Here is a 24,939-nt window from a genome sequence, read left to right as displayed (position 1 = left end):
AATAATGTGTGTTGTACTTACTTTGATTTTGACAGTTTCCCAAATCAACACTGATAGTTTCCTTAGAATTTTCTTATATTCAGTTAATTCTTTAGAAATAAATAACAAAGTTTAAAACTTAATTTTAAATGAGCTTAAAATGATGACTTTTTTTATTTTTTTTAAAGTATAGTTGATTTATAATGTGCCAATTTCTGCTATAAAACAAAGTGACCCAGTCATATTTATATATACATTCTTTTTCTCATATTATCTTCCATCATGTTTTATCCCAAGAGACTGGATATAGTTTCTTGTGCTGTACAGCAGGACCTCACTGCTTATCCATTCTAAATGTAATAGTTGGAGTTCCCATCATGGCTCAGTGGAAACAAATCTGACTAGCATCCTTAGGACGCAGGTTCAATTCCTGGCCTTGCTCAGTGGGTTAAGGATCCAGTGTTGCTGTGAGCTGTGGTGTATGTCACAGATCCTATCAAGAAATTAGGATTTAGGGGGGAGAAAAAGGAAAGAAAAGGTCATCCATTTGGCATGTGAAGTCTCAGGAAAAACATAAAGCAGGAATATTAAAATTAATCAGATTCTTTGAAAATTTTTGTTACAGCAAAGTAGTCTCTTATTTGTTATGACTGATATTAATTAATTGAGCCCTCCAGTAGCTGCTCCTTCTTTAAAGGAGTGTGAATTTGTGTATATTTGAAGGACATTGGGTATTATATAGGAATATTTAAATACTAGGGTCCTTAGACATACCCATACATGGGACCGGATTTATTAGTTACAGGTGGTTCCTCACTCCTAAAGTTACTTTTGGAATTTATACCGAACAGTCAGGCTATATGTATTTTCATTACAATTTCACTTATTTAGTATTTCTTGCAATTAACAGAGAAATCTCCAAATATATACATCATTTTATGTCCCTAGAATTTCAAATTTCATTTTATCATCATTATTGTATATCTATGCTAAGAGAAGCAACCCAGCATCTAGCGCTATGAATAATTACAGATTCACAATTTTAAAAATTGTGTGTAAGGGGCAGACAAGTGTCCTGCTATCAGGTTTTAAGCTTTGCTTACTAAAAGCCTGCCTAGGGAGTTCCTGTCACGGCTCAGTGGTTAACAAACCCGACTGGTATCCATGAGGACGCGGGTTTGATCCCTGGCCTCGTTCAGTGAGTTAAGGTTCTGGCGCTGCTGTGAGCTGTGGTGTAGGTCGTAGACACGGCTCGGATTCTGTGTTGCTGTGGCTGTGGTGTAGGCTGGAAGCTACAGCTCCAATTTGACCCCTAACCTGGGAACCTCCATATGCCATGGGCACAGGCCTAAAAAAAAAAAGCCTGCCTAGTTAGTGGAAGTCATGTGAAAATATTCATTTGGAATATATTAGTTTTATTTCAACTGCACCAGTAATTTTAGAAACACGATTTAGGTTGGTGGACTGTTTTACTTATTTATATTTCAGTTTGTAAGGAGCAAATATTTGATTTTGAGCTTAGGTAAAATATCAATACTTGCTTTGGGGTAAATGGTATTCATATATCAATTATAGGGATATTAAAAAGTCTAGAGGAATGAAAAAATCTAGAGAAGGTAATCAAGGTTGACCCTAAATTTCAACTTGGCATTTTTGGAGTAAGGTGTGAAAATTATAATTTAAAAATACAAAAAAAAGTAAAAAGAATAAGCAATAAACACCTAGGAACCCCAACCTTGGGACCGATAAATGTTAAAACTTTATTTACTTGCTTCGAATTAATTAATTTAAGAGAAATAAACATTACATACAAAGTTGAATTCCTATCTGCCTGCCCCAAAGGCAACTCACAGGTGATATTTCTTCACCCTGATTTTGTATTAGCTGTTTGGTACCCTTTTACATCTCCTTAAATTACATTGTGTTTTTTTCATTCAGCTTTGAGATCTACCCATGTGTACACACACAAAAACATAAGGTTCTTTTTAGCAGCTGATAAGACTCATATCATATGACCATATTACCTTATTATTATTATTATTTTTTTGGGGTCTTTTTGTCTTTTTATGGCCATGCCCATGGCATATGTAGGTTCCCAGGCTAGGGGTCATATCAGAGCTATAGCTGCTGGCCTATACCACAGCCACAGCAACGCAGGATCCGAGCTGCATCTGTGACCTACACCACAGCTCACCCACAATGCCTCAGAGCAATGCCAGATCCTTAACCCACAGAGTGAGGCCAGGGATCGAACCCTGTCCTCATGGATGCTAGTCGGTTTGCTAACCGCTGAGTCATGACAGGAACTCTGCATATTACCTTTTATAACCAAATGCCACGCTGATAGACAGTTAGGTTGTTTCATTCTCTTGCCTTTGTACAAATGATGGCATGTTGTATGTTACTTTTAACACGTCTCCCTGAGCATATGCAAGAGATTCTCTAAGGGGTTAGCACTGGAGTGATAACCAACTTTTACTAGACAGTCTTCAACTTAAGTTCAAAGCACTAAATTGTCAAACTTTAAAAGCTTTCTCCTATGAAAAGTGTGAACTAGTTTCTCATAGTTCTCACGTATATTACTACCAAGAATAAGTGTCTTTTAAAATATGTGTTTATTTTTTAACATTTATATTTCCCTTTTTGTGATTGGCTTGGTTGTAATCTTTGCCTGTTTTCTTATTGGGTTGTCTCTCTCTAATCAATTAATACAAAAACTTTAGTTTTCCTCAGTAAATGATTCTTCCATTTATAAATGGATTTACTGCCTCTTTCCCCACTGTCCCCTATCCTCCAACTTTGTTTGAAGTCTTTTGTTACAAAGAAGGTTCTTTTTTTCCTATGGTCAAATTATCAATTGTTAATTTCTTATTTACATTTTTCGTTTATCTTAAGAAATCAAGGTCCTTAAAATAGTCTAGTGTATTGGATTTTTTTTGGGGGGGGGATAGAAGCAAGATGAAAGAGTATATTCAGATTGAATTTGTACTGAATTTAAAGATTCATTTGGGGATAATGATATATTTATGATACTGAGTGATAACACACAAGAGTCTAGTATATTTCTACATTTAGTCAGTACAAGCTCTGTAACATTTAATGATTATTTTCTCTTTAATGTGTTTTGTTAGATGTATTCCTGATTTATTACATTTGTGTGGCTATTTTGATACATTTTCCAATTAGTCATTTCTGGGGCTTAGACTCAGGACCGACTCCACAACAATGGATATTTCTATATGGATGGGGCCTAGAATCAGCATTTTCATAAATGTCAATCTCATATCCCAAAGGAGATTCCCTCATTTCTTGGTGTGTAGATTCTCCTAGACATCTTAGGTCGATTTTCTTTCACTTTTCTGGTGTTATTGCATGTACTAGAAGCTCCCATACTAAATAGGAGCGATGACAGCAAATATTCTTTTTGTTCTCATGTCAGTGGCAAATCAGAGTTTCACCATTATTTGGATTTTTTCCATCGGGCTGCTTTTATTAACTTTCAGAATTATCTTCTTTTCTTAGTGACAAAGTCTAATCATGAGTGAATATTGCACTTTATTAAATGTTTTTATGAATCTATTAAAATAATATTTTCCCTTAATGGGTTAACATACAGAATTTTATTGTAAAATATTTTAGGTTGCATATGTTAAAATAACATGGTATCGATCTTTTACCTTCAGTATAATTGTATTTTTGTGAACTAGTATTTAATTTAGGAATTCTTGCTAAACAGACTCTTCTTCAACATTTTAAGTTGAGCAGAAGCATTTGGAAATGCATTTTAATTCACAGCCCTATAATCAGAATTATGTGAGAACTTTATTAAAACTTTTGATTTCCACTTTCTGTCCCTAAGGATTTACTGATTTAATTGAGCTGATAAAAAAAAAAAAAAAAAAAAAAAAAAAAAAAAAAAAAACCTAAGAATCTGTGCTAGAATATAATGTAACAGATCTTTCACTTAAATAAAATCAACGCTATACACTCATAAAAAAAATTCCAAACCCACTGTTTTGGTCTTTGCCTGTATTTACCATGTAAATTCATTCAATCAGGTAGTCAACAAAAAATTAACAAGGAAGACTTTTCTAATATTGGAGGGAAAAGGGGCTGAAGGCATCAATATTGTTGAGAGAAAGGAGGCAGCAGGGAGGAGGGGAGATGGGGGAGGGAAAGGGGGGGAGGGAGGGGGGAAATTCACACTCGGGTAAAGTCTCACCTGACCTTTCTAAATCACAGCTGCTAACATCAGTGGGGTTCAGCTTTCAAAGGCTTCTCTTCATCGATTTCAAACTCAAAAGGCAAGTTCCCAGAAGCTCACTCTTCCACGACATCCTCTGAGTTTAGAAGGTCTTCTTCAGCTGATCAAAGTATGACAAGCTCTGCGTGGTCTCACTGCCATCATAGCTGTCACCGTCATTGTCACTGTTACTAGGGCTTGATTCTTCACTTGACATAGTAGATGCAGAATCCATGATCTACAGAAACAAAACTATTGATGAATTAGCACTTTATTTGAAATAACATACTGCAGTAGAGTTCATTCCTTTCAGAGATAAAAATCTGTTCCATCCTTCCTTTCTCTAAATCCCCTTGACCCCTAGTTTCCTAGTGACAGTAATTTTTCCTAATATTCTCCCCAGACATGTTTGCAATGAAGCTGCTCAAAAGGGCAGGCATAGTTGCCTGGTGGATAAAATATATATCTGAAAGTCACATTCACAAAGATAAAAAATATGTACACATTTAAAGAAAGGTTTGATTCCATGAAAACTAGAAAATGGTAAAACCGCCTATGTACAACTTTGAAGAGTCTTCACAGATAAATTTCTGGTATTTTACATATTCCATCATATTCTTTTCTTTCACAGTTGAGCACAAAGTGGACCAGATTACCTTGAATTAGCACATGATTAAGCTTCTGTGCCCAGAGGCTCCTCACATCCTCAACTGAGCTTGGGAAATATGCATCTCAAATTGTGTCAACATGGGTACTCTCTCTTTAACTGTTCTTTTTGAACAGTTAAATGGTTACATGCTGGCACCTTCTTTACCTACAATGAGGACCGTGCCCTGGTGGTGGCAGAGAGAGTGACTTCAGATTACATCAAAATATTCATTCTTTCCCAGCTTGTTGGGGGAAAGGTCAAATGTGGGTCATCAAAAGCCAGACTGGTAAAGGGCTGCTGTATACCTAAGCAAAGAGGCACAGCCTGGATACTACAGATGCCTGGGTGCACAGGTACATGCAGATAGAATAGCTCTGTGCAAATAAACTGCAGGGGACGGTAGCTTTACTAGTACAGACTCTTTAGAAGAAATCAGATATAATGATCAAATTATACAAAAAGAAACTATATAGATATCACAAAACTGATTTATTTATTTACTTACTTACTTACTTACTTACTCGGCTGCACTGCGGCATATGGAAGTTTCCAGGCCAGGGACTGAATCTGAGCTGTGGCAAAGCTGGATCTTTAACTCACTATGCTGGGCTGAGAATCAAACCCCTGCCTCCTCAGTGACCTGAGTCACCTTACTCAGATTCTTAACCCACTGCACCATGGTAGAAACTTCTCAGAGTTTTATTTTTGTAAAAAGAACATATGGAAGTAATTTTGCAGTAAGATCTGTCATCCTATTGGGTGTCTAGACTGATAAAAATCACTAGATACCTAACAGTGTACTTTTCAGTTTTCACCTTCAAATTGATTTATGAGTTGCTTACGTATCAGAAAATGCCCACAGGTCACTTTAGCTCTTTTCAGCCTCAGCCGTTTCTGGGGCCCTTGGCCCTGGCTTTGTCCCAGCCCCTCTGTGGCAAACTCCTCTGCAGGGTGAAATCCAGTGTCCTGGTGCTCCTGTCTGGGGGTCTCCCCATGGGCACAGCCAGAAGGTTGATGCCCAAAAGGCAGACCTTTGACCATGGCAGCAACAGTCAGAGTATAAATGCCTCCCATCCTTGTCCAGATAGACGGGCCTAAGACATATCACCTCAGGGGCGCCTTGGAAGATCACCCAGGAAATGAATCATCAGTGGTGCAATGCTAAGATGGGCAACTCTGCGGACAGCATAGTCTGACTGGCGCCCCCTCTGCCTCCTGCCTCTCTCCCTACCTTGCATTTCCTGGGGCTGCTTGTCTTAGTGAGTTCTGAGCACATGATTTGTTTGTTTGTTTGTTTGTTTTGGTCTCAGGCTCTGCTTTCTTGGGAACCCAGAGAGAACTGGTGTCAGGAGGGAACAGTGGAAGGATGCCCTCGGGACAGGGTCTGCATTGGTTCACTGCCAGTGTGATGTCAGCAAGGGTGCCTTTCACTGCTCGTGCTGAGAGAGGAGCCAAGGGCCCTTATGTGCGGAGGACGTGGTGGTGACCAGGGCTTTCCTCTGCATCCCTTTCTCATGCAGCAGAGGTGGGAGGAGGCACTGAGGAGACCTTAGCCAGAGCCCTTCAAAGTGTAGGAATGGTGATGATTTCACATACGGAATTAATTATCTTCTATTGGCAGCACTGGACACTTTCACACAGTTAATGCCAGGCTGAGGGCAGCCATCAACTAGATTAGGGCTCGTGGGAGAAGAGAGTGCCCCTCCACTAGCAGTTTTTATAGAGAGAGCCTCATCTTCTCCTGCCCCAGGGCAGATGGTGCCCAAAGTCATACTTAGAACCTCATGACACAGATGGCAGCACTGCAGGTGGCACCATCTTGATGGGTCTCCAGGTCAAAGCCTCTGGTGGGAAAAGCCCCTGGGACGGGGTACTTGGTGCTCGGCATGAACAATCTTGAACCCCCAACTCCTTGCAGTCCTCTGGGCTGGCAGAGCAGCTCGCACCATGTTGGAGGACCACAGCCCACAGCATCTTCCCCAAAGCAGGTGTCTTTCCCCCAGATCTGTGCTTATCCCTCACTGACCCCAGGCAGGTAACCAGGGCCCATATGGAACAGCCCATGGAGAAGCGTAGCCTCTGCTCTGGGAGGAAGTAGCTCTGGTACCAAAACAACGAAAGGCCTGGCTGCTGAGCACCTTCAAGGATGGGGCTCACGTATGATGGATTCTGAAGTTCACTAACCAGGCACGTGGGGAGCCAGAGATAAGGCTGAGGGGAGATGATGATGATCCACCACCAAGCTAAACAAACAGGCTCCTGTTCCATCAGTCCTTTCTTGCCAACTGTGGTGCCCTTCCTGAAACGAATGCTTACAGCTCTGGCACAGGGCTGCTGAACAGATAAATGCACTGCTTGCAACCTCTACCAAAAGCAGCTCGCTTTGCCTAAAAAGAAGAGCATCTGTCTCGGGGCTGGGTTAAATCTGCTGTTATCATAAAACAGTCTCTGCTCTAACTGACATGATGCTCCAGGTCGTCAGCCTGGTTTCCTGTATTAATGATATCATGCCCTGTTAAGATATGTCTTAAGGCTTGATTTCCTGCCATCATTTCCCATGTACCCACTTGAGCACCAGCCACCTTTCTTCCCTCCAGTATCTAAAAGTCAACTACACTGTCTCATGTTTTGCATACATTATTTTATCTGTGCCCCAGCTTTAACCCATTCTTTCTTTCTTTCTCTAAAGATTTCCTCCCTCTGCCCCAGTTCCTCCTTTCCCACCTCTCTCTCCTGGCTTTTACTCCTCCATGTATGAACACAGCCATGTTATTTCCATCCTAGAATAATCGTGCTGCAATCTCTGTTATACTCATCATTCAATTTCAGCTCTTTTTTCACTCTCCTGTGTGATCCATTCAATCCATGATCACACCCCTGCCAACCAACAGCTCTACATCTTTATATACATAACCATGCATCACCCAGCTTCCAAGAGGGGGGTGTAAGTCTTCACCACTCATCCCCCAGCCCTGCTGTCCTCAGTGTTAAAAGGAAACAATGTTCTCAAAACGGAGTGACATCAGCAAACCTGAAATCACTGTAGTTCAGCCTCTCCCAGGAATGTGGTCTAAAACCAGTCAGTCTGGAATTTTCTGGTCAGCGGTTGTGAGAAATCCAACTGGTATCCCCTTCCAGGCCCCCAAAGAAAGACAAGGCCCTCTGCTCTGCCCTTAACTCGCACCTTTCTGTCTATAAAACTTCTGTATGTGCAGCTCCTCCAAGCCCCTTTCTACTTGCTGGATGGCATGTTGTCCAATTCATGAATCTTTGAATAAACTCAATTCAAATCTTCCACTCATTTGAATTTTGTTTTTTCAACATCATCAATATGCAACAACAGTAATATTGCCAATGCACTAACTGGGCAATCACTTGATCCCACTGGGCTTTAGTTTCCTTTTCTTTACACTAGAAGTAAAAAAGTATTTCAGTCAAAAAGCGTGAAAGCATAGAGAGCTCCCATCGTGCAGCAACAGCAGAAACAAATCCAACTAGGAAGCATGAGCTTGCAGTTTGATCCCTGGCCTCACTCAGGGGGTTAAGGATCCGGTGTTGCCGTGAGCTGTGGTGTAGTTCGCAGATGAGGCTTGGATTCTGCATTTTGGCTATGGCTGTGCTGTAGACCTGCAGCTAGCTCTGATTAGATCCCCTAGTCTGGGAACTTCCATGTGCCACAGTGCGGCCCTAAAAAGCCAAAAATAAATAAATAAATAAATAAATAAATAAAGGCATGAAAGCATAAATACAACATAAGAAGTGAAAGTGTTGACCATTCTGCCAACATCTCCTCGCATTTCCAACATTTTCTATTTCTGTCTTTTTCAGCAAATGCAATTTCCTGTGAATATAATTTAATTTTGAGGAATATTTCATTCATTCATTCATTCATCCACTCAATCATCCTTCACTGGACATTTACTGTACTATAGGACACGAATCTATGCAACATTCTTGAGGCCACTAGCAACCAGAAGAACCCAGTCTGGAGAACATGGGACATAAGTTTGCAGACTAAGAGGTGCTGGGATGAGGGTTGCAATGCAGCTGGTAAACCAACTAGTCATGGGACAGTGCCTGGGAGAACTGAGTAAGGCTTCTCAGGGGAGAAGGTACTTGAGTTTGGACTTGAAGGACTTTCAGATAAAGACAGGGTAGGAGCTTTCTGGAGAAACAGGCCAGCTGCTGTTCTGAGGAAGTAGCGTCAGAACACAGCCCCTTCTGGGCTGGCCCTGGATGTGCCCTCACCAGGAACCAGGTCTCCCCATTCCTCAGGAGGAACATGTGTGAACCTTATCCCATTAAGCCCCCTGGCCAACTGTAGCAAGAAATAGGTGGGAGTTCCCCTTGTGGTTCAGTGGGTTAAGAACCTGACATAGTGTCCATGAGGATGCAGGTTCCATCCCTGGCCTCGCTCAGTGGGGTTAAGTATCCAGTGTTGCTGCAAGCTGCGGTGTAGGTCACAGATGTGGCTCAGATCTGGCGCTGCTGTGGCTGTGGCATAGGCCAGCAGTTGCATCTCTGATTCAACCCCTACCCTGGGAACTTCCATATGCTGCAGGTGTAGCCCTAAAAAATAAAAAAATCTTGCTCATAAACTGAAGCATGGATTCTTCCTGGCCCCAGGCCCCCATCTTCCTCTGGGACAACAGTACAGATGTGGTCATAGACAGGTTGGCAGTGCTCTAGGAAGCCCCGCAGTGGACTCTGTGAGCAGCTACAGAAAGGACTGACTGCCCTTGATTTCCAGGTTCTCTGAAATGTTGCATGTAGCCTGAGTTACTCAGAGAACCCCAGTTTAGTTCTGGGGTCCACCTACCCCAGAATCTACGCACCCCAAAGTAAAAGACAATTCTATTTTTTTCTTTTTAGGGCCACACCTGCAGCATACGTTAAGTTCCCAGGCTAGGGGTCAAATCAGAACTGCAGCTGCCAGCCTACACCACAGCCACAGCCATGCCAGAACCAAGCCACATTTGTAACCTATGCCACAGCTCACAGCAATGCCAGATCCCTGACCCACTGAGCGAGACCAGGGTTCAAACCTGCATCCTCATGGATACTAGTCAGAATCATTTCCACTGGGCCAATGGGAACTTCCAAAAGATAATTTTTAACTATTAAACTTCAAAGTGTACTCTAGATAACTATATTAATGGTATTTTAAAACCCAACTTACCAATCACCATTTTAGCTAGATTTCTCACTTGTTAATACCATTATTTCTCTATCAATCCTGCCAAGCTCCTCATTGATACATACACGCATAAAGATACACAGACACCCATACATACACATACAAATACACAATATGCACAGACACATATATACACATACAACACACATCACATACCTACTGATATATGCACAGACACAGATACACATATGCACACAGCTGCATACACATGTAAACACACACACACCACACATGCATACACATTTTCACACACACACACACGTGTCTTTTGCATGTTTGTCTTGTCAGTGGCATTAAGCTATAAGCTTAATGCCAAACTGGGTATCACATATTTTTTAAAGTAATTAAGCTGGTACCAAGTCTTACCATGTTTCAAAATATGAATTCCCTCCACAGGGGACATCTTAACATCAATTTCAAACAGATCTCGGAGTTCATTTCTTTGCAAATAAGTGATAGTCTCTTGGGACTGAGACCAGCTCCGCTCTCCTCCTCCATGTCTAGACTTAAATTTAACTCAGCTCTTAGCAGTCCGATCTCTCCTAAAACAAGTCCTAAACAGGAACCCCATTTCCTCCCCACCTTACCTGTGCGCAGTCACCAACCCCTCCTACCTGTGGTCTGTGGTTTCCTCCTCACAGCCACAGGGCCACAGGATCCCGAGGGGCCAGCAGAGCCCAGGCTGCTCCCCCAGAGGCCAGTCACATCTGCCCTCTGCACAGCCACAGCTGCCTTAGGTTTTGATTCCTGAGGAGGCTGAGGGAAGAAGAAGGCCGGGTAGCATATCACAGTTTCTCAGCCTCATCCCACTTCTGTGGCCTCACCGTCTGTGAAAAAGCATCTGTAGGACAGCAAGGGCAAAAGTCAGGTGAGTACATGCACCTGTTCCTGCACATAACCGGCCTCTCCCAGGACCCAGCCCAGCCATACTAACCACCCTTACCTTCCCCTCTTCCTTCTGCTGTTTGCTTTTAAATTCTGCCAACATTAGATAAAGATGAAGAAATTGCAGGGCAACTAACTGGGGTCTTAAGACTCACTTAAAATTATTCTTCATCAACTCAAAAGTCATGGCCAGCATAGACAAGAACCTAGGCATTGCATGCGCTCAAAAGTTACTACTGAGTGGAACTTAGCGTCTAATGGAAGATAAAACCACACAGTGGGGAGATTTTATTCAGTCACAAGCAGAAAACTAGCCCCACAAACCTCCCTCAGGGTTTTAATGGAACAAGGAAATAACACTCCACTGGCAACACATGTTTTCTGCATATTTTTCATGTTACGGGCATCAAATATGAGAAAGGTTAGAGAAAATTTGAACAAGGGTCATAGTTAAGAAACTTTCTTGGGGAGTTCCCATTGTGGCTCAGTGGCTTAAGAACCCGACGTTGTCTATGAGGATGTGGGTTTGATCCCTGGCCTCACTCACTGGGTTAAGGATCCAGCATTGCCATGAGCTACAGTGTAGGTCACAGATATGGCTCTGATTCTGCATTGCTGTGGCTCTGGCATAGACTAGCAGCTGCAGCTCCAATTCGACCCCTAGCCTGGGAACTTCCATATGCTGCAGGTGCTACAGCCTTAAAAAAAAAGAAAGAAAGTAAGTAAGAAAGAAAAAGAAAAAAAGAAACACCTTTCTCCAATTGCTATCACTCCTAATAATTTCAGAATACAATCTTCTCGTGTGTATGAAATACACTAATAACAAGATAAGTCTACAAGATTCAAAGAGTTAATGTCTTAGAGACCATGTTCCCTAACCACATACTTAACAATGAAAGATAAATAAGAAAAATTAAACAAAATGTCTTATATCTGGAAGTTACTAAGAGCCCTTCTAATTAGCTGTGCAAGGAAAAAATAATTAATGGGGAAATGTTTAAATGCTTAAATTTAAATAACACTAAAATATTTATTAAAATGCATGGAATGCATCTAAAATTGTGAATATAGAGAGAAATTTCTATCATTAATTGCTTACATTAGAAGTTAGAATAAAAATTCGTGAGCTAAGCATGAAACTTAGGTAAAGTTAGAAAAATATTTTTAAAGAAAGTGAAAGAAAGAAATGATCAAGATTAAAATTTTGATGACCTGTGAAAAATCAAGGGTTAGTAAAGCCACACTATTTGGAAATAATAAAATCAAGTTTGTCCAATTTTGCTGGGAAAAATAAAGAGATAAAAAATAACTTTAGGAATAAAAGTAGCAATCAGAACTATAAAAATAGCAGCAATTTTACAAATTATAAAAAGGGTTTTATCAATAGCAATGTAAGAAATTTGAATAGATAACATGGAAGTTTCCTTATAATATACTGGACAAACTAAATGAAAAATAGAAAACTTTAATAGGCCTATAACAGTTCATAAGTAGGAGATAAATGAAAAAGAAAAATGCTCCCCAATTTATTTTCAGTCTAAAATAACCTTACAATAAAAGAAAATTAGACATAGGAAAAGAAACTTTCAGGTCTATGTCATTAATTTACATAGAAGTAAAAACCTAAACAAAATATCCAAGAGAAAAATCCTAAAAAAAATTCTATACACTGGGAACTATATCCAGCCACTTATGATGGAGCATGATAATGTGATAAAAAAGAATGTATACATGTATGTGTAACTGGGTCACCATGCTGTACAGTAGAAAATTGACAGAACACTAAACCAGCTATAATGGGAAAAAACAAAAATCATTAAAAACTAAAAAAGAAATCAAAATAAATAATAGCAAACCTTATCCAGTAAAATATAAAGAAATAAAACATAGTTTATAAAATCACTCTAAAATAAGTTTACTTCATTTCTTGGCAATTTCCTAATTCTGTGAAGACCATAAATGTTTCTAACCTGCTTCTTCAGCCCCCAAATTCAAATAATGTCATTCTCTTTGGGGAACTGCTTTAAATAATACCATACATGTGAGACAGTGTTTTATAATCAAAAGGAAAATAGATTTGGAGCCAGACAGACCTAGGTTTACACTATGGCTTGTGAATTCTTCTGACCCTATTTTTTCATCTTTAAAATAAATCTGATAATAAGAAGTACTTGTCAAGGTTGTTCACTGAATTGAAACTAACTTATTAGAGAGAGTCTGGATCAAGATGGCAGAATTGGCAGAGGCTTGGGTCACCTACCCCTGCTGACACTCCAAAACTACACCACAGATAGTGCAACTCTCTCTGAGGGCAAAGTGCAGACCTGCAGACAGACTTTCTGCGAGGAAGAAGGGTGGACATGGTCCATTCAGACCCACACCCCAAGTAGGTGACCCACAAGCAGGAGGGTGTCACAACCATGACATTCCCCTGAGGCATGAGGGGTCGAGGCCCCTTACTGGCCTCTCCAGCCAGGGCCTGCACCAAAAGCACAAGCCTCCATAAAATCTGACTTTGAAAAATCAGTGGGGCTTCTCTCTGGCAGGGCTGGGGGGCATGGGGAACCAAGACTCTGTTCTTCAAGAGGTCAGCACAGACTCACTTGTTCCAAGTCCAGTATGGAGGCAGCAGCTTGAAAAGCACTCAGGGCAGGTGCCAGAGGGGAAGAGACCTAGTGAAACTCCTTCCAGGGACAGAAATAATGGCTAGAGCCCCTTTTTTACGATCCTTCCAAATAGCAGGCCTGGTGCTGATAGGGCCATTTCCACCCTTTCAATCATCCTAGCTAAAACTATATGCCCTGCTTGGTATTCCCCTGAGGACCCAACCCTCCTGCCCAACCAGACCCTCCAAGGCAACACCTACCCCACTCACCTGACAGGCAGCCCTGGCTGGCACCCATGTCCTCAAAGAAGATCCCACTCCAGAGGGCCAGCCTGTACACAAGCACACCTGCAGCTGTCATGATTGGGCCTCTCTGTACACCAGCACACCTGCAGCTGCCATGGCCAGGCCTCCCTGTATTCTAGCACACCTGCAGCTATGATGGCTGGGACAGCCTGTATACCAACACACACATAGCAGTCATGGCCAGGCATCTCAGGCAAATAGCTTAGGAGCTAGCCTTCCCTACTGGTAAATCCACAAAAATTATGGCCCAATCACAATGGAAGGACACACACCGCCCACACAGAAGATACCCCAGAGGCACTTGGTTCTGATGACCAGGGCGCAGTGAGCCAAAGGATCCCACAGGACACCTTCTATATGAGGCAACTTTTAGGAGTGGGAGACATATCTGATATATATAATCATCGAAACAAACACAGAGTGACACAAAATGAGGAGCCAAGGTAAAATTTCCAAACGAAATAAGACAAAACGCCAGAAAAATAACTAATTGAAATGGAGATAAGAAATTTATCAGATGAAGCGTTCAAAGCCATAATCATAAAAATGTTCACTAAAATTGGGAAAAATAGATAAAGTCAATACAAAATTAAACAAAGCAATAGAAAATATAAAAGAGAAAACAAAGAACTGGAGAATATAACAAGTCAAATGAAAAATACACTAGAGGAAATCAACAGCAGATTAGAGGATGCAGAACAGCTCAACAATCTGGAAGATACGAGAGTAGAAATCACCCATCCAGAACAGAAAGAAGAATCTTAAAGAACGAGCATAGTTTAAGAGACTTCTGGGACAACATCAAGCTAACATTCACATTACAGGGGTCCCAGAAGGAGAGGAGAGTAAGAAAGGGACAGAAAATCTATTTGAAGAAATAACAGCTGAAAATGTCCCTAACCTAGTAAAGGAAACAGACATCCAAGTCCAGAAGCACAGTCTCAAACAAATAGAACCCAAAGTTGTCCATACCAAAACACATTATAATTAAAACGTCAAATTTAAAGACCAAGAGGGAATATTAAAAGTAGGAAGAGAAAAACAACTCATCACAAAGAAACCCTTATAAGATGATTGGCAGATTTTTCAGGTGATACAAATCAGAAATAAAAGAAGTTTCCAACACCACAGAAATACAAAGGATCCCAAGATACTACTATGAATGATTATATACCAATTAGATAGAAAACACAGAAGAAACAAAAAAAAAATTCCTAGAAACATCCAAATCCCAAGACTGAATCAGGAAGAAATAGAAAACACAGACTGATGACCAGTTATAAAACTGAATTGTTAATTAAAAAATATACTCAATGAACAAAAATTCAGGACCAGAGGTCTTCACATGTGAAGTCTACCAAACATTTAAAGAGGTGTCAACATCTATCTTTCTCAAACTTTTCCAAAAAACCAGAGGAAAGAACACTTCTGAATTCATTCCACAAAGCCACCATCATCCAGTTACCAAAACCAGAGAAAGAACTACAAAAACTGAAAATTTCAGTCCAATATCCTTGATGAACAGAGACAAAAAATCTTTAACAAAATCTTAGCAAACTAAACACAATTCATTAAAAATGATTGTACATCACAATCAAGTGGAACTTATCTCAAGGATGCAGGATGGTCCAATACCTACACATCACAAAACAAGGATAAAAATCATATGATCATCTCAATGAAAGGAACTATATAATGCTCTGACTAAATAAATCAAACTGCATATTTCCGTTTTTTCTTTTTTCTTTTTTATTACTCAATGAATTTATTACATTTATAGTTGTACAATGATCATCACAATCCAATTTTATAGGATTTCCATCCTACAACTCCAGCACATCTCTCCACCCCCTGAACTGCCTCCTTTGGAAACCATGTTTTTCAAAGTCTGTGAGTTAGTATCTGCTCTGCAAAGAAGTTCATTCTGTCCTTTTTTCAGATTACACGTCAGTGAAAGCATTTGATGTTGGTATCTCATTGTCTGACTGACTTCACTCAGCATGATAATTTCTAAGTCCATCCATGTTGCTAAAAATGCCATTATTTCTTTCCTTTTAATTGCTGAGTAATATTCCATTGTACCACATCTTCTTGATCCACTCCTCCGTTGATGGACATATAGGTTGTTTCCATGTGTTGGCTATTGAGAATAGTGCTGCAATGAACATTGGAGTACATGTATCTTTTCGAGTTATGGTTTTCTCTGGGTAGATGCCCAGGAGGGGGATTGCTGGATCAAATGGTAGTTCTATTTTTAGTTTTCTGAGGAATCTCCATACTGTTTTCCACAGTGGTTGCACCAATTTACAACCCCACCAACAGTGTACTAGGGTTCCTTTTTCTCCACACCCTCTCCAGCACTTATTGTTTGTAGACTTTTGGATGATGGCCATTCTAGCTGGTGTAAGGTTGTACCTCATAGTGGTTTTAATTTGCATTTCTCTAATAATGAGTGATGTTGAATATCTTTTCATGTGTTTTGTGGCCATCCGTACATCTTCTTTGGAGAACTGTTTAGATCTTCTGCCCATTTTTTTTTGTTTTGTCTTTTTGCCATTTCTTGAACCGCTCCCATGGCATATGGAGGTTCCCAGGCTGGGGGTCTAATCAGAGCTGTAGATGCTGGCCTATGCCAGAGCCACAGCAATGTGGGATCCGAGCCACGTCTGGACCTACACCACAGCTCATGGCAATGCCAGATCCTTAACCCACTGAGCGACGTCAGGGATCAAACCTGCAACCTCATGGTTCCTAGTCGGATTCATTAACCACTGTGCCACAACGAGAACTCCGTTCTGCCCATTTTTTGATGGGGTTGTTTTTTCTTTCTTTTTTCTTTTTTTTTTTTTTTTTTTTTTTTTTTTTTTTGGTATCGAGTGGTAGGAAGAGTTTGTAAATTTTGGAGATGAGTCCCTCGTCAGTCAATTCATTTGCATTTTCTCACATTCTGTGGGTTGTCTTTTCATTTTGTTTAGGCTTTCCTCTGCTGTGCAGAAACTTTTAAGGTTAATTAAGTCCCACTTGTTTATTTTTGTTTTTACTGTCATTATTCTAAGAGGTGGATCTAAGAAGATGTTGCTGTCGTTTATGTCAGAGAGTGTTTGGCCCATGTTTTCCTTTAAGAGTTTTATATTATCTGGTCTTATATCTAGGTCTTTCATCCATTTCAGTTTATTTTTGTGTGTGGTGTTAGGGAGTCTTCTAATTTCATTCTTTTCCATGTGGCTGTCCAGTTTTCCAAGCACCACTTATTGAATAGGCTGTCTTTTCTCCATTGCATATTCTTGCCTCCTTTGTCATAGATTAGTTGGCTGTAGGTGTGTGGGTTTAATTCTGGACTTTCTACCCTGTTCTGCTGATCTATATTTCTGTCTTTGAGCCAATACCATATGGTTTTGATGACTGTTGCTTTCTAGTATAGTCTGAAGTCCAGGAGTCTGGTTCCTCCAGCTCCATTTTTCTTTTTCAGGATGACTTTGGCTATTCTGGGTATTTTGTGCTTCCAAATAAATTTTAAGATATTTTGTTCTAGTTCTGTAAAAAATGTCCTTGGTAATTTGATAGGGATTGCATTAAATCTGTAGATTGCCTTGGGTGGGATAGTCATTTTGATAATATTGACTCTTCCAATCCAAGAGCATGGTATGTCTTTCCATCTATTTGTGCCATCTTTGATTTCTTTTATAGTTTTCAGAGTACAGGTCTTTTGTCTCTTTAGGTAGGTTTACCCCTAGGTATTTTATTCTGTTGGCTGTGATGGTAAATGGAATTGCTTCCCTAATTTCTCTTTCTGATCTTTCATTGTTAGTGTATAGAAATGCCATTGATTTCTGTGTATTAATTTTGTTTCCTGCGACTTTGCCAAATTCATGGATGAGCTCTAACAGTTTTCTGGTAGAGTCTTTAGGATTCTCTAGGTATAGTATCATGGCATCTGCAAATAGTGATAGTTTTACTTCTTCCTTTCCAATTTGGATTCCTTTTATCTCTTTTACTTCTCTGATTTCCACGGCTAGAACTTCCAAAACTATGTTGAAGAGTAGTGGTGAGAGCGGACATCCTTGTCTTATTCCTGATCTCAGCGGGAATTCTTTCAGCTTTTCACCATTGAGAATGATGTTAGCTGTGGGGTTGTCTTATATGGCCTTTAGTATGTTGAGTTAGGTTCCTTCTATGCCCACCCTTCTTAAGGGTTTTTTTAATCAGAAATGGGTGTTGGCAAGTACTGAAATTGAATCTGTGATTTAAAAACTTCCAAAAAACAAAAGTCCAGGACCAGACAGCTTCACAGGCAAATTCTATCAAACATTTAGAGAAGAAATAACACAGATCCTTCTGAAACTATTCCAAAAGATGGCAGAGGAAGGGCCACTCCCAAACTCATTCTATGAGGCCACCCTGATACCAAAACCAAACGAAGATACTGCAAAAAAAGAAAACTACAGGCCAATTTCACTGATGAACATCGATACAAAAATCCTCAACAAAATACTAGCAAACTGCATCCAACAATACATTAAAAGAATTGTTGTACATCATGATCAAGTGGGATTTATCCCAGAGATGCAAGGATTCTTCAATATTTGCAAATCAAACAGTGTGATACACCACTTTAACAAACTGAAGAATAAAAACCATATGGTTCTCTCAATAGATGAAGAAAAAGTCAAACTGCGTATTTTCAAAGTGCATTTTACTTTCAAATTTAAGGTAAATAGTTACTGGCCAATTCAGTCTGTAGAATGGCACCAATGTTATACAAGATGGCAGTTTGAGCCAAGCTGCAGCTGTGGGCAATGTCTTGTATTAGCGAATATCAACAGCAGTTGTAAAAACTTGGAGAATGCAAAGGAGAATGCAATCACTCTAGATTGGGGGAGGTGGAGAAATCATGCAAATAATAAAAACATTCAAAGCTGCAAAGATTAAAGTAATATATCAATTTGGAGCCAAAAAAAAAATCTTATGGTTATCACAATAGATGCAGAAAAAGCATTTGCCAAAATTCAAAATCCATTGGGAGCAAAACTCTCACAACATGGATTACACCATAGGAACATACCTCAGCATAATAAAGGCCATATACAACAAACCACAGCTAGCATCGTACTCAACACTGAAAAGAGCTTCCTCTAACATCAGAAACAAGACACAGAAACCCACTGTCAAAAATTTTATTCAACACAGTATTTGAAATAAAAGTCATCCAAATTGGGAAGAGACTCACTATGTACAGACGACATAATACTATAATGGGAAACCCTAAAGAGCCCACCCAAGAACTGTTATAGAACTAGTAAATACATTCAGTAAAGTGGTAAGGTACAAAATTAATACACAGAAATCTGTTTATATATACCAAAATGGATTTTAAGAAAAAGAAATTTAAAAAAAAATCCCATTTACAGCTGTACTAAAAACAGCAAAGTATCCAGGAATAAAGTGAACCAAGGGAGTGAACAACTTGTACACTGGAAACTATTACACTGATGAAAGAAACTGAAGATAACACAAATAAATAGAAAGATGTACCATGTTCATAGACTGGAAGAAATAACATTATTAAAACGTCCATGCTACTGAAAGTAATTCAGAGATTCAGTCTATAAAACCAAAAAATATCAAAGGGATTTTTTACAGAATGAGAATAGATAATTCTAAAATGTGTATGGAACCATGAAAGACCCCAAATAGCCAAAAGAAAGAAAAACTAAGCTTGGCTTGGTCATTCTCCCTGATTTCAAACTGTAATACATGTCTATAGTAATCAAAACTGTATGGTACTGGCACAAAAACAGACACATAGATCAATGAAGCAGAATGGAGAGCCCAGGAATAAACGCATACCCATATGGTCAAGTAATCGCTGAGGAATTAGGAATATACAAAGGAACTAAGAATATGCAATGGGGGAAAGTCAGCTTCTTCAATAAACAATGTTGAGAAAATTGGACAGCTACATGCAAAAATAAATTCAAAATGGATTAAAGACTTCAGTGTAAGACTTAAAACCCTAAGACCCCCAGAAGAAAACTTAGGCAGTACACAATTTAACATCGGTCTTGGCAATATTTTTTTGGGGTCTGCCTCCTCAGGCAAGGGAAACAAAACCAAAAATAAACAAATGGGACTTCACTAAACTAAAAACTTTCACACGATGAAGGAAACTGTCAACAAAACAGAAAAGGCCACCTACAGAATGGGAGAGAAGATACAGGCATACCTTGTTTTATCACACTTTATTTGTTGAAATTTGCAAATCTTGCATTTTTTCACACATTGAAAGTACATGGCGACCTTATACTAAGCAAGTCTATAGATGCCATTTTTCCTACAACGTTTGCTCATTTCATGTCCCTTTGTCACATTTTCCTAATTCCCACAATATTTCAACCCCTCCACCATCCTCCAAAAAAGAGAGGACAACTCACCAAAGGCTCAGATGATGGTTAGCATTTTCTAGCAATAAGATATTTTTTAATTAAAGTATTTACATTATTTTTAGGCAAAACAGTATAGTGTAAACATAACATTTTATGCACTGTAAAACAAAAAAAAAATATGTGACTTGCTTTACTGTGATATTACTTTATTGCATTGATCTGCCTGTATTTGTCAAATGATCCATCCCAGAAGGGGTTAATATCCAAAATATGTTAAAAAAAACTCACACAGCTCAATATGAAGAGGACAAACAATTGGATTAAAAAGTGGGCAGAGGATCTACATAGATATTTTTTCTAATGAAGACATACAGATGGCCAATAGGCACATGAAAAGATGCTCAACCTCACTAATCATGAGGAAAAGCAAATCAAAACCACAATGAGATACCACCTCATACCTCTCAGAATAGCTATCATCTAAAAGACAAGAAATAACAAGTTGACAAGGATGTGGAGAAAAGGCATGCCTTGTGCACTCGCCTTGGGCATGTAAATCAGTGCAGACACTAGGGGAAGCAGTATCGGAAGAGGTACTTTTGTGTTTTCCCCTTTCTAATAGATCCAAAAAGAAAAATGATCATCTGGTAGGGAAGCTACATGGAGAAGGTGTTATTTGATGTGAGCTTTAAAGCATGGCTAAGATTTAGGTAGAGAGGAGGGAATTCAGAGCCAAATAATTTGTCCTAAAAAGAGGAAAATACAAACTGTATATTGGAAGACACTGGTGAACTCATTCACATTGGCCAGATTATGAAAGATATAACATATTGACAAGAAGTAGACAATATGGCTCCAAAGATAGAAGACTGTAGAGAAAGGAGGTAAAAGTGAGCTCCACCTCACACTGCCTTGTTCACCCCCACGAATGCCAGGTCGGGGGAGGCTGGACGCCCTAAAGACACAGCCACCATGAAGCACAGTGGAGATGAGGCCCCCTCATACTGCCTGGGTATCTGAGAAGCAAGGAGGAAACCCAGGGAGCTCAGTGCATGGTATCCCTCTTGTCTCAAGGTCCCTATGGCTATTTTTGAGATGCATCCAGGGCTTGCTGTTGAAGAAGAAAGACCTAGGAGACATGGGCCTGCTCTATATTTGATTTTTATGATAAAAAGAATAAAAGATTTGGACATGTCGGGGAATGTTGGACTTTGCATTTTTTACACGAATCAGTGGTAACTGGGGCAAAGAAAGCTTCACCTCTTCAACAGTGAAACTGTTCTTAACAGCTTAGGAAGTCCAGTAAGTGGGAAGGGTGTCCACAGCCAGAGGATTTTCTGAAAGCCAGTTTTTGTTCTCTCCGTGTCCTTTCTTGATCCTGTTTTACACCTTCCTGTGGAATGGAGGCTCCCTCCATTGTCTCTCTGGATCTATCACATGGTCAAAGTCCCAACAATGTGGAGCGCTGAAGAGGAGTGATGTCCTATAAATGTGTGTGCCAAGATGAAACCAACTCTTAAGTTCGCACTCAATAGATGGATTGATCACACTTCCATCACACATCCATGTGAGGCTGGGGTTGATGACAAGCCTTCATCATAGCTGAGAAACCCACAAACCAAAGGAGTTCAGACTCTGTGGTTGCTGTGACCTGCCAGCTGCACACAGCTTGAGATAGACATTTAGTTCCCTGAGGAGGGAACGCACAACCATTCCCTGACCCTGGCTGCTTTTTTGCAAGTTGGATGTGCAGTTATTTATCACTGAGGTGGAAAGAAAACTCAGTCTAACAAATGGTAGAATTAGCTGGCACTGTTATGTATTTGGCTACACTCCAATAATAAATGTTTCAAATGTTTATGATTTTTTTCCTCGTTGTCTCTGAGCCACAAGTTACAGTCATTTGATTTCTCTCCTTTGCCTTCAGATCGTCCAATGTTTTTCCATCCAAGAACTAGCCACACTGCTTCTAGGGTTTGCTGTGGAATGAAATGGAGAACATCAAGCCTAAGGAAAACAGAAGACATGGGGGAGCAGCTCCAAGACACACTGCAAAGGGAATGTGCCTGTGTGTGTGCGTGTGAGAGAGAGAGAATGGGAGAATGAACCTGAGGCAAGATCAATAGTGTTGGTCAGTCTGAATAACAGAGAGAAGGAGGCTGAAAAGGAAATGAACAGAGTGTCAGAAACATATGAGAAAACACAGAAAAGCCAGCTCTTATACCACTGGAGTCTCAGAAGAAGAATGGGGAAAGAGCAGGGCTGAAGAGATATTTAAAGAAATAATGGCTGAAAACTTCCCAAATTTGTCAAAAGACTGACCCACAGGAGTTCCTGTTGTGGCTCAATGGTTAACGAATCCGACTAAGAATGATGAGGTTGTGAGTTCAATCCCTGACATCACTCAGTGGGTTAAGGATCCAGCGTTGCTGTGAGCTGTGGTGTAGGTCACAGATGTGGCTTGAATCCCACATTGCTGTGGCTCTGGCATAGGCCAGCAGCTACAGCTCCAATTAGACCCCTAGCCTGGGAACCTCCATATGCCACGGGTGCAGCCCTAGAAAAGGCAGAAAGACAAAAAAAGGCAGAAAGACAAAAAAAAAAAAAAAAAAAAAAAAAAAAGACTGACCGACAGAGTGAAAAAGGTAAACTCCAACTAAGGAAGACCATGCAAAGAAAACATCATAGCTAAACTTCTGAAAACTAAAAAAGGAAGAAAAATCCTAAAAGCAGACATATAGAAACACCACATAACCCCTGGCACACACCAACTCAAATGCCAGTGCACCACATAACCCCTGGCCCACACCAACTCAAATGTCAGTGATCTCTCAGCTGAAGCCATGGCGGCCAGAAGAAATGTCACATTTTTCAAGAACAGAAAATTAAAAAAAAATCCTATCACATAAATTCTATAACCAGTGAAATTATTCTTTACTATTGAAGAGGAAATAAAAACATTCAGTGAGGAAAATAACAAGAATTCTTTACTAGCAAAATTATCCTCCAAGAATGGATAAAGGGTGCATACGTGGTTTCAAGTTAGTGTTTTCATTTCCTTCAGATAAATGCCCACAAGAAGGATTGCTGCATCCTATGGCAATTCTATTTTTACTTTTCTGAGGCATCTCCACACTGTTTTCCACAGTGCTCGTACCAGTTTCCAATCCCACTAATAGTGCACAGGGTTCTCTTTTCTCCACATCCTCACCAAGATTATATGGTGAGGTCATTATATATCTTCAAAAAAATATCTTTTCAGATCCTCTGCCCACTTTTTAACTGCATATTTGGTTTTATCTCTTATTGAGTTGTATGCATTCTTTACATATTTTGGATATCCATCCCTTATCAGATACATGATCTGAAAATAGAGCAGGTTGCCTTTTCATTTCGTTGATGGTTTCCTCTGCTGTGCAAAAGCTTTTTAGTTTCATGTCAACTCATTTGCTGATTTTACTTTTGTTGCTTTCACTTTTAATGTCAGATTCAAAAAATCATTACCAAAACCTATGTCAAGGAGCTTTCCCCTATGCTTTCTTCTAGGAGTTGTATGGCTTCAGGTCTTATGGTCAAGTCTTTAATCCATTTTGAGTTCAACTTTGTGTATACTGCAAGAAGTGGTCCACTTTTCCTGACACCACTTATTGAAGAGACTGGCCTTTCACATCGTATTTCTTGTCCCTTTTGTTGTAAATTAATTGTGCAGAAATCTATTATTTCTTATATTACCATAGGCATCTACAATGTTCTCAAGATAAAAATATTTGATAATGGCTCTTCCAGAAAACCATATATAGGCCCAATGCAAATATGATTTTCCCACCTTGGGAAAAAGATGGAAATAAAGTAGTCATAATGATTTTCTCATCAAAGTCTCCATACATGTTTCTCAGAAAGAAAAAAATGACACATTATTCCAACAAATGGCACATAAAATGCTTTCAGTTCCCATGTAAACTCACTCTTCATAAGTTGTCCCAAGTTATTCTTTAAAGTTGCTGGTAAAAAAACCAAAAAGGAACCTGCCCATTAGCAGAGGTGAGGTATCACTCCCTCAGGGAATACCAAATCACAGCAAAGAATCTTATTCTCCTCCTAAAAATGAGGGAGTCAGACTGACTCAGTCATATGAAACAAATCTTCGTCTCTATCAGATTTATGAAACCACAAGGGATAGAAACCCAGATAACAGTGTATGAATACTGTGTATCATGGTTTTGAAGAGAGACTAAGGGCCATCAGAAACCACTTTTGGTTTCTTAGTGTCTGGTGTTGAGCAACCATTGTAGTGCAGGTTTTAGCATGATGAAAATCAAGTTAGCCCAAAGAAAGTAGAGGCCCCTAACATGGCACATGCAGTGATGGGTCAGTCCCAGGGAAGAGAGTATTCTTCTATCTCCAGATCAAATGAACCACAGGTGTTTCTAAGCTGATGTAATCTATGAATAAAAAATGCCATGCAAAGGGTCATATTTCAGTAAGAGATCTGGATAGCAGGAGAAAGAAGACCTTTTGCTCTAAGGATAAAATGCTCTTCAAGTTCATGGTCTAAATGGGTTCTAGACTATAATTTGAGGTGAGACTGGAGAGGGAAATTGATTATACAGAAACTGTGCTATATAAAAGGCACATGTATGTGCAAGTGGATTGAAAGATGCATAGATTTAACACAAAGAGACCAATGGTAAA

General features: G+C 39.8%; 1 pseudogene; it reads right to left on the bottom strand.

The window, feature by feature from the left end:
• Nucleotides 1-4,457, bottom strand: part of LOC110256812 (putative ATP-dependent RNA helicase DDX60) — a 63,814-nt pseudogene extending 59,357 nt beyond the window's left edge.
• Between the last annotated feature and the right edge of the window lie 20,482 nt (nt 4,458-24,939).

Source organism: Sus scrofa, chromosome 14 (genome assembly GCF_054392235.1).
Source record: "Sus scrofa isolate SSC_HxYL_T2T_F1_AM1 chromosome 14, Sscrofa_HxYL_maternal_Yorkshire_Landrace_v2.0, whole genome shotgun sequence".
Taxonomy (NCBI): domain Eukaryota; kingdom Metazoa; phylum Chordata; class Mammalia; order Artiodactyla; family Suidae; genus Sus; species Sus scrofa.
The sequence above is the reverse complement of the archived record's forward strand: the minus strand, read 5'-3'. Positions and strand labels throughout refer to the sequence as shown.